Source organism: Pteropus medius, unplaced genomic scaffold (genome assembly GCF_902729225.1).
Source record: "Pteropus medius unplaced genomic scaffold, Ma_sr-lr_union100, whole genome shotgun sequence".
NCBI lineage: Eukaryota > Metazoa > Chordata > Mammalia > Chiroptera > Pteropodidae > Pteropus > Pteropus medius.
Window position 1 is genome coordinate 18,712,831 of NW_024354500.1, and position 15,588 is coordinate 18,728,418.

The 15,588-nt window shown below is 37.6% G+C and overlaps 1 pseudogene; it reads right to left on the minus strand.

The window, feature by feature from the left end:
- Nucleotides 1–2,090: 2,090 nt before the first annotated feature.
- Nucleotides 2,091–2,217, minus strand: LOC120595125 (uncharacterized; annotated as a pseudogene).
- Between the last annotated feature and the right edge of the window lie 13,371 nt (nt 2,218–15,588).

Sequence of the window (15,588 nt, forward strand, 5' to 3'; positions counted from 1 at the left end):
ATGAGATCTGCCCCCAGCCAGTCAGTGGGCCTTTGAACCTAAGTCCTCAGATGACGTTCTTTGTCCTGATACTGTCTGCACTGTTCCTTATAACCTGTGTGTCTGTCACCCAGAAATTTATCTAGAGTCTCCTCAAATTCATTCATACTTTTGCATCTCGGCCATGTTGTATTATCAGGATATATATTTTCAACCACTGCAAAAAGCTATCACTAGCCAAATTGGCACCAACATGAACTCCACTAACTACTTTATGCTAGGACAAGCATGAATTTGTATTTTAAAATGGGAATAACTTATATTTCTTTAGTTATATGATAAAAAGTTGATTACTATATGCTTATATTGAAGAGGAATTTTCTACTCGAATGGCTAACTTTGTAATCAGTTCTTTGTTCTGCTTCTGTAGACATGCTTGGTGCATAGGCCGAAGGGCAGGGTGACCTTGAGATCAACTGAAGATTCATCCTCCCCTTCGCTTGTTCTGTCTAGATAACAGATGTATCTGCTTTGCTTGTTTGCAAATAAGCCCTATAAAAGTAACATTATCCCTGAGCTCAGGGTCCAGATCTTCAGAGCACTAGCTCTTCTGGGACCGCTGGCATAATAAACCTGAGTTCTCTAACTCTCTGAGTTGTGTTTGGTTTCTCACTGGTCTGATTTTTCTGCAATAATATAAAAATATTTTATTCCTACCACCTACATATAACCTAGACCCTGTTAAACTATTAGAGTATATCCTTCCAGACATTTTGCATTACAAGTAATACATATTATTTTCCTCCAAAATTCAAACATTACAGATATATATAAAGTACAAAGTGAAAATATTCCTTCTTTACCTCCACCCTTTCAGAAGGCAGAATTCTTCAATGGACCCTAAGAGTTTCAGCCCCCTTGGAGTAATACAACATAGTCCCTGGGACTATGAATATGATGGATTTTACTGTCATGATTGGGTTATGTTACATGATACAATCGGCCTTAATCTAGATTATCCAAGTGCTCTTGACCCTCCCACATGAGTCATTTAAAATCAGATAGTGTTTCTGGCTGGCGACAGAGGAGGAAGTGAGAGATGTGAAGTGTGAGAATGAAGAAGCACACTTGAAAGTGGAAGAGACTACTTGGCAAAGAGTTTGGACAGCCTCTGGGAGGTAAGAGCAAGCAGACCCTGACTAACAGGCAGCAAAGAAATGGGACTTCAGTTTTATTACCACTTCTGTACAAGATATGAGATTCTGCCACCAATTCTGGCCACCAATTTCGGTCCCACACCATCATGGAACTCTCAGACAGCAGCTGTGTGTCCTACAATTAAACACAATCCTGACACTATCTACCCAGAGATAGTGTCAGATCCCACAAACTACGTAAGGACTCTGTCCTAAAAGACCGCATGCCCCCACCCTGCCACTTCAGACACCAACTTCCAAGTCTAGGTCGTCACCTCTGCTTCTGATCCAACAGCAGATTGAAGGTTCCAAGGACCACCCCTCTCTAAGTCCCCCACCACTTCCTTGTGTTTGTTTAATTTATTAGAGCAGCTTGCAGAACTCAGAGAAACATTTAATTTACTAAATTATCGGTTTATTATAAAAGGATACAACTCAGGAACAGCCAGAAGGAAGTGATACATAGGGCAAAGTATGGAGAAAGCTCAAGGAGCTTCCATGCTTTCCCAGGCACATGGCTCTCCCTAAATGGTGTTCACCAACTCAGAAGTCTGGGAACCTTGTATTTTTTTTTTTTAATGGAGTCTACATTACATAGGCCTGATTGATTGAATCATTGACCATTGACAATTGACTCAACCTCCAGCCACTGCCACTCCCTGGAGCTCAGGAGGACTGAAAGTTCCAATCCTCCTATCCTGTGATTGGTTCTCCTAGCAACAAGCACCCCCCACCCCAACCCACCCCACCCCATACACCCTTCTTAGGTGAGGGTCCAAAAATCACCTCATTAACATAACAAATGACACCTCTATGGATCTTTTTTTTTTTTTTTTAAGGCAAGTCAACCCTTGGTTGACCTCACAGATTGTAAAGCCTTGTCAGTTTACAATGCCTTATTTTTTAATTTTTTTACACCTATAGCACCTGGTCTTCCTAGGTGGTCTCCCATCCAAGTACTAACCAGGCCCAACCCTGCTTAGCTTCCAAGATCAGACAGTCAGACAGGATTGGGCTTGTTCAGGGTAGCATAGCCATAGACTCTACGGATCTTATCACTTAGGAAATTCCAAGAGTCAGGATATCCATGTCAGAAACTGGAAGGAAAACCAAATATGTATTTCTTGTTGTAAATCATAGTATCATAGCCAGCAACCTGACTGAGCTTGGAAGCAGATCCTTTCAAAGCCCTCCAATAAGAATACAACCTGGTTAACAACTTGATTTCAGCCTTGTGATTACCCGAGCAGAGACCAAAGCGCACTGTGCCAGACTTCTAACCTACAGAAACTGTGACATAATATGTAGGTGTTAGTTTACATCTTTGAGTTTGTGGTAATTTGTTACACAGTAATAGAAAACTAATAAAACCCCCAACACCACTTTTCAATAGGCAATTACACACTTAGAGAATATTTTGGAATATTCTCTTCAAGGTATTTTAATTCATATACAAGTATATATTTCAATGAGATCATTGCTATTATTCATACCTTGTTTTCTTCATTTAATATACTGCCAGCATCTTTCCATGTAGCCCTTGTGTGTTTTTTATAAAACAAATTTCCAGAAGCTTTGTCAAAAGATATGCTACTTAAAAATTTGGAAGAGACTATCAAATTGCCTTCAAAAACAGATTGTATTGATTCCTGGTCCCACCAAAAGTATGAGTCCCTACTTCCCCATATTCTCTCCCTCACTGGATATTCTCACTCTTTAATAATGTTCTTTGTTCACTTGTATTTATTTTATATTAGACAAATTTAAAGTCAAGTAAAAACTTACCACTATAGTCTGCTTTTATTTATTAAGCATTATTAAAATAGTCCAGTAATGTAACTTAAACTGATCTTTGTACTTAAATGCACACAAACTAGGACAAAATTACTGAAATTTGGGCTACCTGTTGATTAAAAATTGTTTCTAGATATAAATATCTATTTTGGAACAGTCTCGGAATTTCTCTGAGTTTTGGCAGAATGTCTTTTCAATCTATTTGTATTAACTTTTTTTTAAACTCTGAGACCCAAAACGTCATATGTATTTTTAACATCTCTATTTCTTACTCAAATTACTTATTTTTTAAAGTCCAAAAAGCATGGTCAGTCAAAACTTATAATCAACCAAGATATCCTTCAGTAGGTGAATAGATAAATAAACTGTGATACATCCAGACAATAGAATATTATTAGATGCCAAAAAGAAATGAGCTAGCTAGCCATGAAAAGACATGGAGGAAACTTAAATGCATATTTACTAAATGAAAGAAGCCAGTTCAAAAAGACTGTGTATCGTATATCCCAACTATATGACATTATGGAAATGGCAAAACTATGGAGACAATAAAAAATCAGTGGTTTGCCAGGGGTTGGGTTAGGAAGGAATGAATAGGTAGAGTACAAAAGTTTTTTAGGGCAGCGAAACAATTCTTTATGAAACCATAATGGTGGATGCATGACATTATACATTTGTCAAAACACATGGAATGTACGACATCAAGAGTGAACCCTAATGTAAACTATGGCCATCGAGTGCTTATGAGGTTCATCAACATAGGTTCATCTACAATGCTATAACAAATGTAGCATTCTGGTGGGGGATGTTGATAATGGAGGCTATGCATGTGTGGAGGCACTGAGTATACGGGAAATCTCAGTACTTTCTGCTAAATTTTGCTGTGCACCTTTAAAAACATGCTGTAAAAAAGTCTTTTTAAAAAATGGTCAGTGTGACTCCATAGTGTAGTGGTTAGCACGTCTGCTTTACATGCAGAAGGTCCTGGGTTCGTGCCCCAGGTGGAGCCATGGACCACCCCGGGTGCGCTAGGACCCCCGAGTGCACCAGGCCCCGGGCACACACCAAGAGAGTGTGGGAGGAGACACCCGCCTTCACAGATCCAGTTCTTAAGGGGAAACAGCAACATCCATACATCAGGGTTGGGAGTGTGGAGGCGGGGTTGGGGAGAATTAAAGAGGAGGAAAAAGAAATGGTCACATTACCCATCAAAGAGGACACATATGTCAGGGTGAACTGCCGTGGGACCCCTAATGTAATCCAGCAGGGAGTCCACATTTGTAAACCCTATATTGTAGGGTCAATTGCCAAAAGCTGGGTAAGAGAGTCAAGGACAGAAAGCATTCGTAAAAAAGAAAATCCTTCTGTAAAGGGAGAGCCTGGCCATAAAAATAGCCACCTATATAGTAACTAATTATGGAATTTCCTAGAGTAAAAAAAGCCCAATATCTCTGAAGGTGGAGCAAGCATCTTACCTTTCCCTCTGCTGCTACATCTTCTCCAGTCTCTTGAGAAGATGCTTTGCTTCTAGCACTAAGGCAGCCTTCTGTAATAAAACTATTGTTTTGACCTGTGGAGTGCCAAGTGCCTTTATTTGTTCTCACTGAAATCTTCAAACAGTGCACAAGATCACTTATAAATTCCAAAAGGACAACATGGGAAAAACCATAACCCACAACAAAGCAACAACATTTATGTTGAGATCAGTTGTTTCATGTAGATATTTGCCTTTCAATAATCTGGGCTTTAAACAGTATTATTACAAAACCTTGTTCTAATTCTTCACCAATCAGCCAAGCATTCTATCTCATTAAAATTTTCCTTTTAACCTCCAATTGGGCATTATAAAAACCTTCCCTGGCTTTAAGAATTTTAATCTTGGACTTCAAAAAAATTTTTTTAAACAAATTGAGGCCAAAATTGCCTTAGGTGGAAATTAGTGACTATAATTTAGTAGTGTTTTACAACCTCTAATCTTGTCTATTGGAACCTCTTGGGTGATATGGCCTCAGTATTATGCCCTACTTTTGTACCTTGTTTGCCATTTTCAACTTGATTTTCTGTACCCTTCCTACATTAATATCCGTATATTTTGGTTGTTTTTCAATTCAGTAATCTATCTTTTTACTTCTAAAAGGAGCTCCCTGCTCTTAACCCCAGAGGTCCAATTCCATGCTTAGTAACTCCAAAAAATATATAATTTAAGAACAGCTAAATGCCCTAGGACTATTTTTTTAATAGACTTTGTTTTTTCAGTTTTAGATTTACAGCAAAATTGAGCGGAAGGTACAGAGATTATTTCCAGTGTACCCTCTGCCTGCTGCCCCCAACATGCACAGCCTCCCCCATTATCAACACCCCCTCCCCACACCAGAGTGGTACATTTGTTACAATTGATGAACCTATGCTGACACCTCATTATCACCCAGAGTCTGTAGTTTATATTAGGGTTGACTCTTGGTGTTGCACATTCTGTGGGTTTGGACAAGTGTATAATGTGTGGTACATGTGTGGTATGATACCATATCCACCATTACGGTATCATACAGAGTATTTCTACTGCCCTAAAAGTCGTCTGTGCTTCATCTATTCATTCCTCCCCCACCCCAACCTCTGGCAACCTCTGATTTTTTACTGTCTCCATAGTTTTGTCTTTTCCAGAATGTCATACAGTTGGAATCATGTAGCATGTAGCCTTTTCAGATTGGCTTCTCTCACTTAGTAATACATACTTAAGTTTCCTTCCTGTTTTCATGGCTTGATAGCTCACTTATTCTTAGTGTTGAATAATACTCCTTTGTCTAGGTGTACCACAGTTTATTTATCCATTCACCATCTGAAGGGCAACTTGGTGACTTCTAAGATTTGTCAATTATGAATAAGCTGCTATAAACATATGTCTGCAGGTTTTTGTATGGATATGTTTTTAACTCTCCAAGTACTTTTTTGTTTCCATTATCCATTCTTGAAATTGAATGAGCTTGTACTCAGTCAGTCATCAAATAGGATTAAACTGCCAGTAAAATATAACTAAAAGATTTAAGTATTATTTAAACTGCTCAATTAAGTTTTAAACATGCCCATTCCCCTGTGGAAAGTGGTCCTTTTTAGGGAAAGGCCTTTTTAAAGAATACATTTGTCTAGAGAGAACTGAACCTACATCCGCCTGACTGAAGTAGAAAAGTACTTCCTCTTTCATTCTGTATCTGGTGAAACGTCTTTCAACATTCGTCCCAAATTTAACATTTAACTGGTTTTTCAAGACTTAAATCCATTTCACAAGTGTTTGTTAGTACAACTGTTTCCTAATAAGTGTCGAAGATTATGAAGATGGACTTGGGGCTTTCCGTGATAAAGCCTCAAACTGTATATTTAGCTTCGTTTATTCCAGAACAGAGGTTTCAACCTCAGCACTACTGACATATTGAGCTAAAACAATACATATTTCTTTGTTGTACAGGGCTGGCCTGAGCACTATATTTCAGAGCATTCCTAACCTCTACCTACTCAATGCCAGTAGCTTCTCCAAGTCATGACAATAAAAAAATGTCTCCAGACATTGCCAATTGTCCCCTGGGAGAGGTGGGTGAGATCACTCCTGGTTGAGAGTCACTGTTCTAGAAACACAGAGGACTACTCAATTTTTTTTAAAACAAAATGTGAACTTACATGTCTTAAATTACTGCTTTCTCTGCCTCAAATGCCAGTAGAAATCCTTTACATTTTTCAAGACCCATATTCTCTGTAAGGATCCCTCAGGCATAGGGAATCCAGTAGTGAACCATATATATACTTGGTCCCTCCCTGCCTTCTTGAGGCCTATGTGGCTGGGGAGGAGGGGAGGACAATTATTAAATATTCACTATAATCTATGTATAAGTACAAACTAAGACAAGTACCCCAAAGGAAGACAATATAGAAATTTGGTTTTATAAAAATTTATGCAAAGGAAACCGTTACAGCTCTGGTGGGGGGCGGTGGGGCAATAGAATGGGTGAGGATAGGGTCAGGACAGGCTTCCCTGAAAAGGTAACTGAGCTGAGATCTAAGGAACCAGTCAAATTTAACTAGAAGTGAGGGGCTTACCCAGGTCCTGATAGTGGTGGGGAACATTCCCAGATATTGTTGCTCTGAAGGAATTTATAATCTAAGGAAGAGATGGTCATATCAAGAGTACTTCCTATTTGGCAAATGACATGCAAGACATTGCAAAAGACGATGGAGAAGCACAGAGGAGAGCACTCAGCCTGGTCTGGGGAATTCAGAAAAGACCTATAGAGGCTTTGTCACTCTCACTTCACAGGTATAGAAACTGATCTTCATGCATGTTGCCCAAGAACAGAGAACTGATTCAACTCCAAGTCTCTCCAACCCCAATGCCATGTTCTTTCCATTCCTCCAGCGTCCTCTCTGCAGCATTTTGCTCATTTCTCCTATTTGGCACTGACTTTATCCTAAAGTGTATTATATGGCAACATTTCCCATAATTCTAGGGCAATATATATAATTTTGTTTAGATACTATTCTATTATGATTACATGGGTCAAAGTGATTTGGAAAAATACCATAGTGTTTTTTTTAAACTAGATTATCTATCTGATTTAAAAAATTGTCAGTTCCTTCTGAAAGACTATTGAATAATAACGCTTAAAAAGTAGTTATACGTTTTCACATTTATAAACTGGGGATAAGAACAGTACAAACTCTTAGGGTAACTGTAACAAGGAAATTAATTAATATGCATAAACCATTTAGAACAGTTCTGGTATAGGTCTAAGCTCAGTAAATGCTAAAATTACTGAATGAGAGCATAACTGATGGGTGGATGGATAGATTAATAAATAGGACACGTTTTTGCTTTCAATGAGCTCCCTCCACCCTCACTGTCCCCTACCTGTTTCTAAGCCAATCCAAGTTATGAGTGTGATCAACTCTTCTTTTCAGGCCACAGGAAGATGTCACTCTATTTGCTAAGCAGACATCAGGGCAACAACATCTAGGGACGTTCCCTGCCCTCACCACAGCCAAGGTGTACCCCTCACTCCTAGTCAAACCTTAAAAATAAAGAAATCAAACAAAAAAACATAGTGCAAGTCCAAACTAGAAAAAAAGAAAGAAAGACCAGGGCATATTAGGAGAGCTTCTGAAAAACATGAATTTTAGAATGATTTTTAATACCAAAGAAAGGTTTTTGGTAGATTCTCAAACTGAAGACAGCATATGCATGTCAGTAAGAAGAAATTTACTTGAGGAGAAGCAGACTGCATTCCCAGATTCCCTCTCCATTCATTCACTCATTCATTCAACAAATGTTTGTTGAATGTGCCAAGTTCCAGATACCATGGGGAAAAAAAAGAATATCAGACAAGGTCTCTGCTGTCATGGAGTTTACATTCTAGTAAAGGAGACAAAGCTGAAACAGGAACTAAGTGAATAAAATAATTACATATTATGATAGGTGTTAAGAAGGAAACAAAGAAGGGGCCATAATGGAAAATAACAGGGAAGCCTTTTAGATGGATCCCTCTGAGAATGCAGCAGATGGGATGAGACCGGAGGAAGGAGCTGGAGCCAGCCATGCTTGAGTCCTGTCCTTTGCTCATCTCACCAACTCCTGTGGCCATTTGTGCTGTAAAAAAGTATGTGAGCAAAATGATCCTGCACTGATTGCTTCATTTTATGATAGTTAATCAAGACAAAATGCATTTTTTCCCAGTTATCATAGAATCCTTCCACTTAAGTATTCTGACAATGAAGGCTCCCAGCTTCTATTCAATAGCTGCAATTCTATTTTCTGTTCTCTCATATTCCTGTCACATAATGGACATGCCCACAACAAAGTGGGTGTCTGTAGACAATTTTTGCTTCAAGTTAGGAATCTGATAATAGACTCCTTTTGCTGTCTGGCTGTCATTTGCTTCATTTGATTGTTAAAGTTTAGTGTCAGAATAAAATGTTTTCAAACATAGGAAGACTTTGATAGACATCAACTTAATTTTGTAGAAACATATAGCCGATTGCTATATAGTAGGATATTTTTTGCTTTCTTTGGGTTGTTGCAGATTTTTTTCATTGTATTTTATTTCATTAACATAGTGTTATGAATTTGTTTAAAGTATTGACAAAAATACAAAACTTTAAAATATCTTTTCTCATCCGTTGTTACATAATGTTTTTAAGAAGATATGTGAATTCACTCTTGTCATTATGATGATGGTGATGATGATAATTACCATTTATTGAGCTTTTACTATGTACCAAGCTCTGTGCCGAGCATTTTACATTACACTCTTTTATTTAATCCATGAAGTAGTATAGTCCTGTTACAGATGAAGGAACTGAAGCTCAATTAATAAGCTAAAGAAACTTGCCTGAGGGCACATAGTAAATGTCAGAGCCAAGAGTAACTCAGGGATGTTTGACACCAAAACCCTGATTTCAATTCTGCTATATAGTAAAAATGTTACTAAGTAGGATAATATTATTAAATAAGATAATGCTTACATTAAATATTGATAAGCTTGTTCAGAAAGAAACAATGTAATAATTAGAGTAAAATAATATACATTAAATAATTATTATAAGGAAATAATAATTCTGCAAACAGTATTTGCAGAGTTCATTATAATCATTTAATTATTTTCAACTGCTACAATCTTGGACAGAGTATAATTATTTTCTGTCTTATAAGTATAGTGATTGAGACAGGCAAAGTTTAAAAGCCATTTTCAATGTGGCAAAATAAGTGAAATCTAACATAATGTATCCATGTTTTTGTATTTAAAACGTAAAATGTGTATCTCATAGACAACATTTGGTTGGATCTTTCTTTTTCCTTTTTTTAAACCCATTCTGATGAACCTTACTTTCTAATTAGAATGTTTAGTCCATTAATATTTATTGTAATTATTGAAATATTTGGATTTTGGTCTACCACTTTACTATTTGTTTTCTTTGTCCCCTCTGCTTTTTGTTGCTCTTCTTTTAGATTATTTAGGTGTTCTTTTAGAATTCCATTCTATCTAATAGCTTTTTAGCTATATCTTTATATTATGTTTTTAGCATTTGCTTTAAGGGATACGATATACATCGTTAACTTATCACAAACTACTTAGAGTTAACAGTAGCTTTATGTGCAATGTAGAAGCCTTGCTCTACAGGCCCACACTTATCCTTTAACCTATAATTATTATATGCATTCAATACACATGTTATGAACTCTATAAGACAATGTTATAATCTTTGCTTTCAATAGTCTCATGTATTTTAAGGAAATTAGGAGAAAAAGTAGTATTTTATATTTACCCAGATATTTACCATTTCCATTTTGTCCTTCCTGAAGATTTGAGTTTCAATTTGGTATTATTTCTCTTCAGCTTGAAAAACATCCTGTAGCATTTCTTATAGTGCAAGTCTGCTGGCAACAAATTCTTAGTTTTTTTCATCCAAAAATGTATCTCTTTTGCCTTCATTTATTTGTTTTGTTTTCTTCTATTTTTCCTATTTTTATTGGGGTATGATTGTTATATGATAAACTGCATATATTTAAAGTATACAATTTGGTAAATTTTCACATATGTAAACACCTATGAAACCATCACTACAATCAAGATAATGAATGCATTCATCACCCACAAGTTTCTTCACACCTCTTTGTAATCCCCTTTTCTCTCACCTCCTCGGCACCGCACCCCCTAGCAACCATTAATGTGCTGTCACTGCAGATCAATTTGCATTTTATAGAATTTTATATCAATGAAGAATTTTAATAGGTATTCTTTTTTTGTATGGCTTCCTCAATCAGCACAATCATTTTGAATGTCATTCATTTTGTTGCATTTATCAATAGTTAATTCCTCTTTACTGGTGAGTAGTTTTCTTTTTCTTTTTTCTTTTTTCTGACTGTGGTTGAAAGAATTTTTATTACTTTTATGTACAGAACACATGACAGGGTACTCAGCCCAGTTTGGTGGCCAGTTCTTTAGCCTTAGCCTTTTCCAGCTTAGCAATGCAAGCCACAAAATTTGGGCCCAGAACATTGCCTCCCAAGTGACGGCACATCTCATCATATCTGTCATTGTAATTGGTCAGGATAGTTTCCACCAGCTTAGCCAGCGCTCCCTTGTCTTCTGAGTTAACCTGTGTGAAGGCAATGGTGGTGCAGGTCTTCCTGTGGACCAGAGGCCCCAGCCTGACCTTCCCCTTGATGATGCAGTAGGGCACCCCCATCTTCCGGCACAGGGCAAGCAGGAAGAAAACCAGTTCTATAGGATCCACGTCATGTGCAATCACTACCAGCTGGGCCTTCCTGTTCTCCACCAAAGTAGTGACAGTATTAACCCCTGCTCGAAGGACAGGTGGCCTCTTGGTGGGGACACCCCCTTTGCCAGCAGCTTTTTTCTCAGCTCGAGCCAACAACTTCTGCTTCTACTCTTGCTTTGTCTCTGGTCTGTACTTGTGGGCCAGCTTAAGCAGCTGGTGGCTGTTTGGTGGTCCAAGGCCTGGGTGAACTGGTTAATCGCAGGAGGCACTTTCAGGAGCTTGTAGAGAATAGCCCTTTGCTGCTGCAGCCGAATGGAGCAGGGCTATTTGACAAAGCAGGTGAGATCCCTTTTGGGCTGGATGTCTTGTCCAATGCCAAATTCTTAGGTCTTTTCTCAAATAGGGAATTTACCCTATTTGGCCTCTTGGTTCTTCACCTTAGCCTTCTTAGCCTTAGGCATTTTGGGCTGTGGGAGGAAAGAATGAGTAGTTTTCTATTGTACGGATATATACCATCATGTGTTTATCCAGTCACCTTTTGATGAACATTTGGGTTGTTTTCCAGATTACAAATAAAGCTGCTATGAACATTTGGCCCCAAGTCTTTGTGTGGTCATATGCTTTAATGTCTCTTTAAACTCCCAGAAGTGGTCATATGGTAGATGTATGATTAACTTTCTTTAGAAATTAGTAAACTGTTTCCTAATTACCATTTTACATTCTCATCAGCTGTGTGAGTCCCAATTGCTTGCCAAAATTTGGTACTGTCAGTCTTTTCAGTTTTAGCCATTTTAGTGGGTGTGTACTGCTATCTCATTGTGATTTTATCACCTTCATTTATGAAGGATATTTTCACTAGATAAAGAATTCTGGGGTCTTTTGAGCCATGCTTTTCTTGCTCAGGCCCACTTCCACGTCTGGAAATGTACTCTCCCTTCTAATAAAACTTTTCTTTTCCACTGTAAAAAAAAAAAAGAAAAGGAAGAAGGAGGAGGAGGAGGAGGAGGAGGAGAGGCGAAGAGGATGAGACAAGGGGAAGGGAAGGGAAGGGGAAGGGGAAGAGGAAGAGGAAGAGGAAGAAGAAGAATTCTGGGTTGTCAGGTTTGATTATTTTTCCTTTCAACACTTTAAAATGTTGCTCATCTATCTCTTTGCCTCCACGTCCCGCAGTCACTTCAATTGTTGCTCCCCTGTTTTTCTCTGAGCACTTTCAGTTTTTTCCTCCATCTTTGGCTTTCAGCAATTTGACTATGATGTACCTAAGAAAGGTCTTATTATCTTGCTTGGGTTTCACTGAAGGGACTGACTCTGACCTTCACCAAATTTGGAAAATGTTCAGCCCTTATTTCTCCACAACATAGTAATTAATGTAGACTTAAAAAAAAAAAAAGTTTAAGTAGTTCTACCTACAGCTTTCACTTATCTTCCACAACTGAAACTAATCTAATCTGTTCGTGTCTGACAGTAAGGACCATCTTTTCATAAAAATATAGAAAAATCCTTTTTGAGTCAATTGGTCAATGATGGCGGAATCACACAGCTCATCCTTCATCCATTCACTTAATCATTTAACAAATACTTATTGTGCGGGTACTGTTTTAGGCATTGAGGATAGATAATAAACAAGATAGACAAAATAATAATAGTTAATTCTTAGAGAATGCGAGAAATATTAAAAATACATATTAACTTATTTAATCCTCATAATAACTCTATAAATAAGTAATATTATCCCCATTTTACAGATGAGGAAGCTGGGACTTAAAGAGGGTAAGCAATATATCTAAGATCACATAGCTAGTAAATATCAGAGATGGACTTTGAATCTAGCTAGTCTAGCTCTAGAATGTGCACTTTTAATCCCTACCACTTTATCCACCAAAGGCAAAAAATACAAGCCATAGGATGGGCAGCCTTTATCTTTAGCCAGGTGAGCACTAGGCAAATCACTCATTCTGACACTTTTCCTTATCTGTAAAATTAGTGGAATTCACTAGATGAAGAATAAACTCTCTTCCAGCTTGAAGAGTTTATTATTGTAGACCTTGATGGCAAAGGCTGGTACAGGTTAAATGGAATTAATAAAATCAAGTATGGAAATAACATATATACTATATAAAAAGGGACAGTAGTAGTCATTCTGCAGTGGAGCCACAGGTGGCAGATATGCAAATTCATGGAGAGATTGTCAATAGTTTTTAAGCACATGATGGCTTTCAGATATATATATATATTTTTTGAGTTAGTGTGTCCTAAAAATAAGAAGGTGATCTAATAGTTTACCATAGTGGTTTCCATTTATTGAGACCTGGTTTTCTCTTTTTATTGATGATTGTGTGACACGCTGTTTCCATAACAATCATGACACAAAATAGAGTTTTAAAAAAAATAAATAAATAAGTCTGTGAAGTTCTTTTTGCAGCAAAAACAGCTTGCCAGTAGATATACCGGAAGCAGATGGTACTAGAAAACAGATGACATTGCAACAAATCAAAAGATACCAAACTAAAACATTTTTAAAAAAGATACAGGACATTTAATCTTAGGAAGTACAAGGATGTGACAAGACTTTAGAATGAGGGACAACTGTTTATGCTGCCTCTGATTTTTTAAAATTCTAGTTTAAAAACACTGATTTTTAAACATTTTTAACTTCACAATATTTAAAACATGGCATCTCTAAGATTCTGAAAATGGAGCTGATAGGGAAATTAACGAGCAAACTTAAAATGCAGGGCTGTTAAACACAGCTCAGAGCAAGGTCATTGTGGTATTTTCTTAGTAAAGAAACTTCATTCTCTGACAAGATTCCAGTTCAAGAGGACAAAACAAAAACAAAAACAAACATGCACAACAATTAAGATTTACTGAATGATTACTAGGTGCCAGGCACTGCTTTAAGTACTTTACATTGATTATTTTATTTAATCCTCACCACAAACCTCTGGGGGAGCTTTTACTTATTATCTGCACTTTACAGATATGAAAACTGAGGCTTAGCAAAGTTAAATCACTTGCCAAACATCCCATCACTAGCTGTGGTAGAGCCAGCAGAGATCTGAGTGAAGGCTTTCTGATTGCACTCACCCTGAAAGCACTATGCTGTATACTCAATGGGTAAAAACAAATGAAAAGGAAAATAAAAACAACAAACTCCTGCCAATTATGTTCTAACTTGGTGCTAAAAACCATGCTCAGCACTTGAGATAATTTCTTATCTAATTTTCACAGTGGTCTTACAGGGTAGGTATTATCATCTCCTTTTTATAGATGAGAGAGCTGAAGCTTAAAGAGGCCAAATAACTTGCCCAGAAACACGCATTTGGTAAGTGATGGATGTGAGACTTGGACCCAGGTCTGTCTGTCTCTGAAGCCCATGTGCTTCGCAGGTCCCTCAGGGGTCTCAGTGACTACCCCAACACAGATATATATTGCTCTCTGTTCATATCTATGGAGGCGCGAACGCTCCTTCTCACTTTCTCTTCTAGAGCGGTCACCCCAAAACACCCACCCTCCAAGGTTTTCTTCCACTGACTGACTCCCAGTTTCTACCCAAACAAGGTGAGACTGTCTATCCTGAGCAGCTTTCCCTGATGTTGTCCTCATCCCCTCCCCCAGTGTGGGTCCCTCCTGAGTGCTTGAAATCACTCTAGGCTTTCACTCATGCTCTCCTGGAGTCATCTGTTCACTGTCCATGTTCTCCCTACCTCTCCAGGGCTCTTGAATGGCACACACCATCCAACAGTGATTGTTTTTTTGTCTCCTCACTGTCTAAGTATCTGGCACATAGTACTTGCTTAACAAATGTGAATGGATGGATGAATAAAGACTGACCTCTGAAGTCGTGTACAATTACAAATATTTACTGAATGCCATAATTTGAAAGTCCCTCCCACTTATAGAACACACACACGCAAACGCACATATATTGGTGAATCTATAGTTTTGTACTTAAATGAAATGGACCAAATAGTACTCATTATTAGAATGAATAATGACAATTGACAGTTTCTCTATATTTTGAACAATAATAGATTTTTCTTTCTGTTTTTTGAAAAAGCTAATGATTATTTTCTAATTATAATGAGCACTAACATTCGTAAAAATAGTATCTTCAGGAACATTTTCTCACTTAGTCCTTATGACCAGTTCTGTGAAATAGGTATCATTAGACATTTTAGAATAGGATAATGAGCTCATGGGTGATTTATTCAAGATCACACCACTAATAAATAAAATTGCTAGGAATAGATTCAAGCTCTTCTTAGTCTGGTGTTCTTTCCATTAAGTTACCTATGACTATGTAGTAATGCTGAAAATGAATATTGTCTATAAAATGTGGATTCAGAAAAAAATA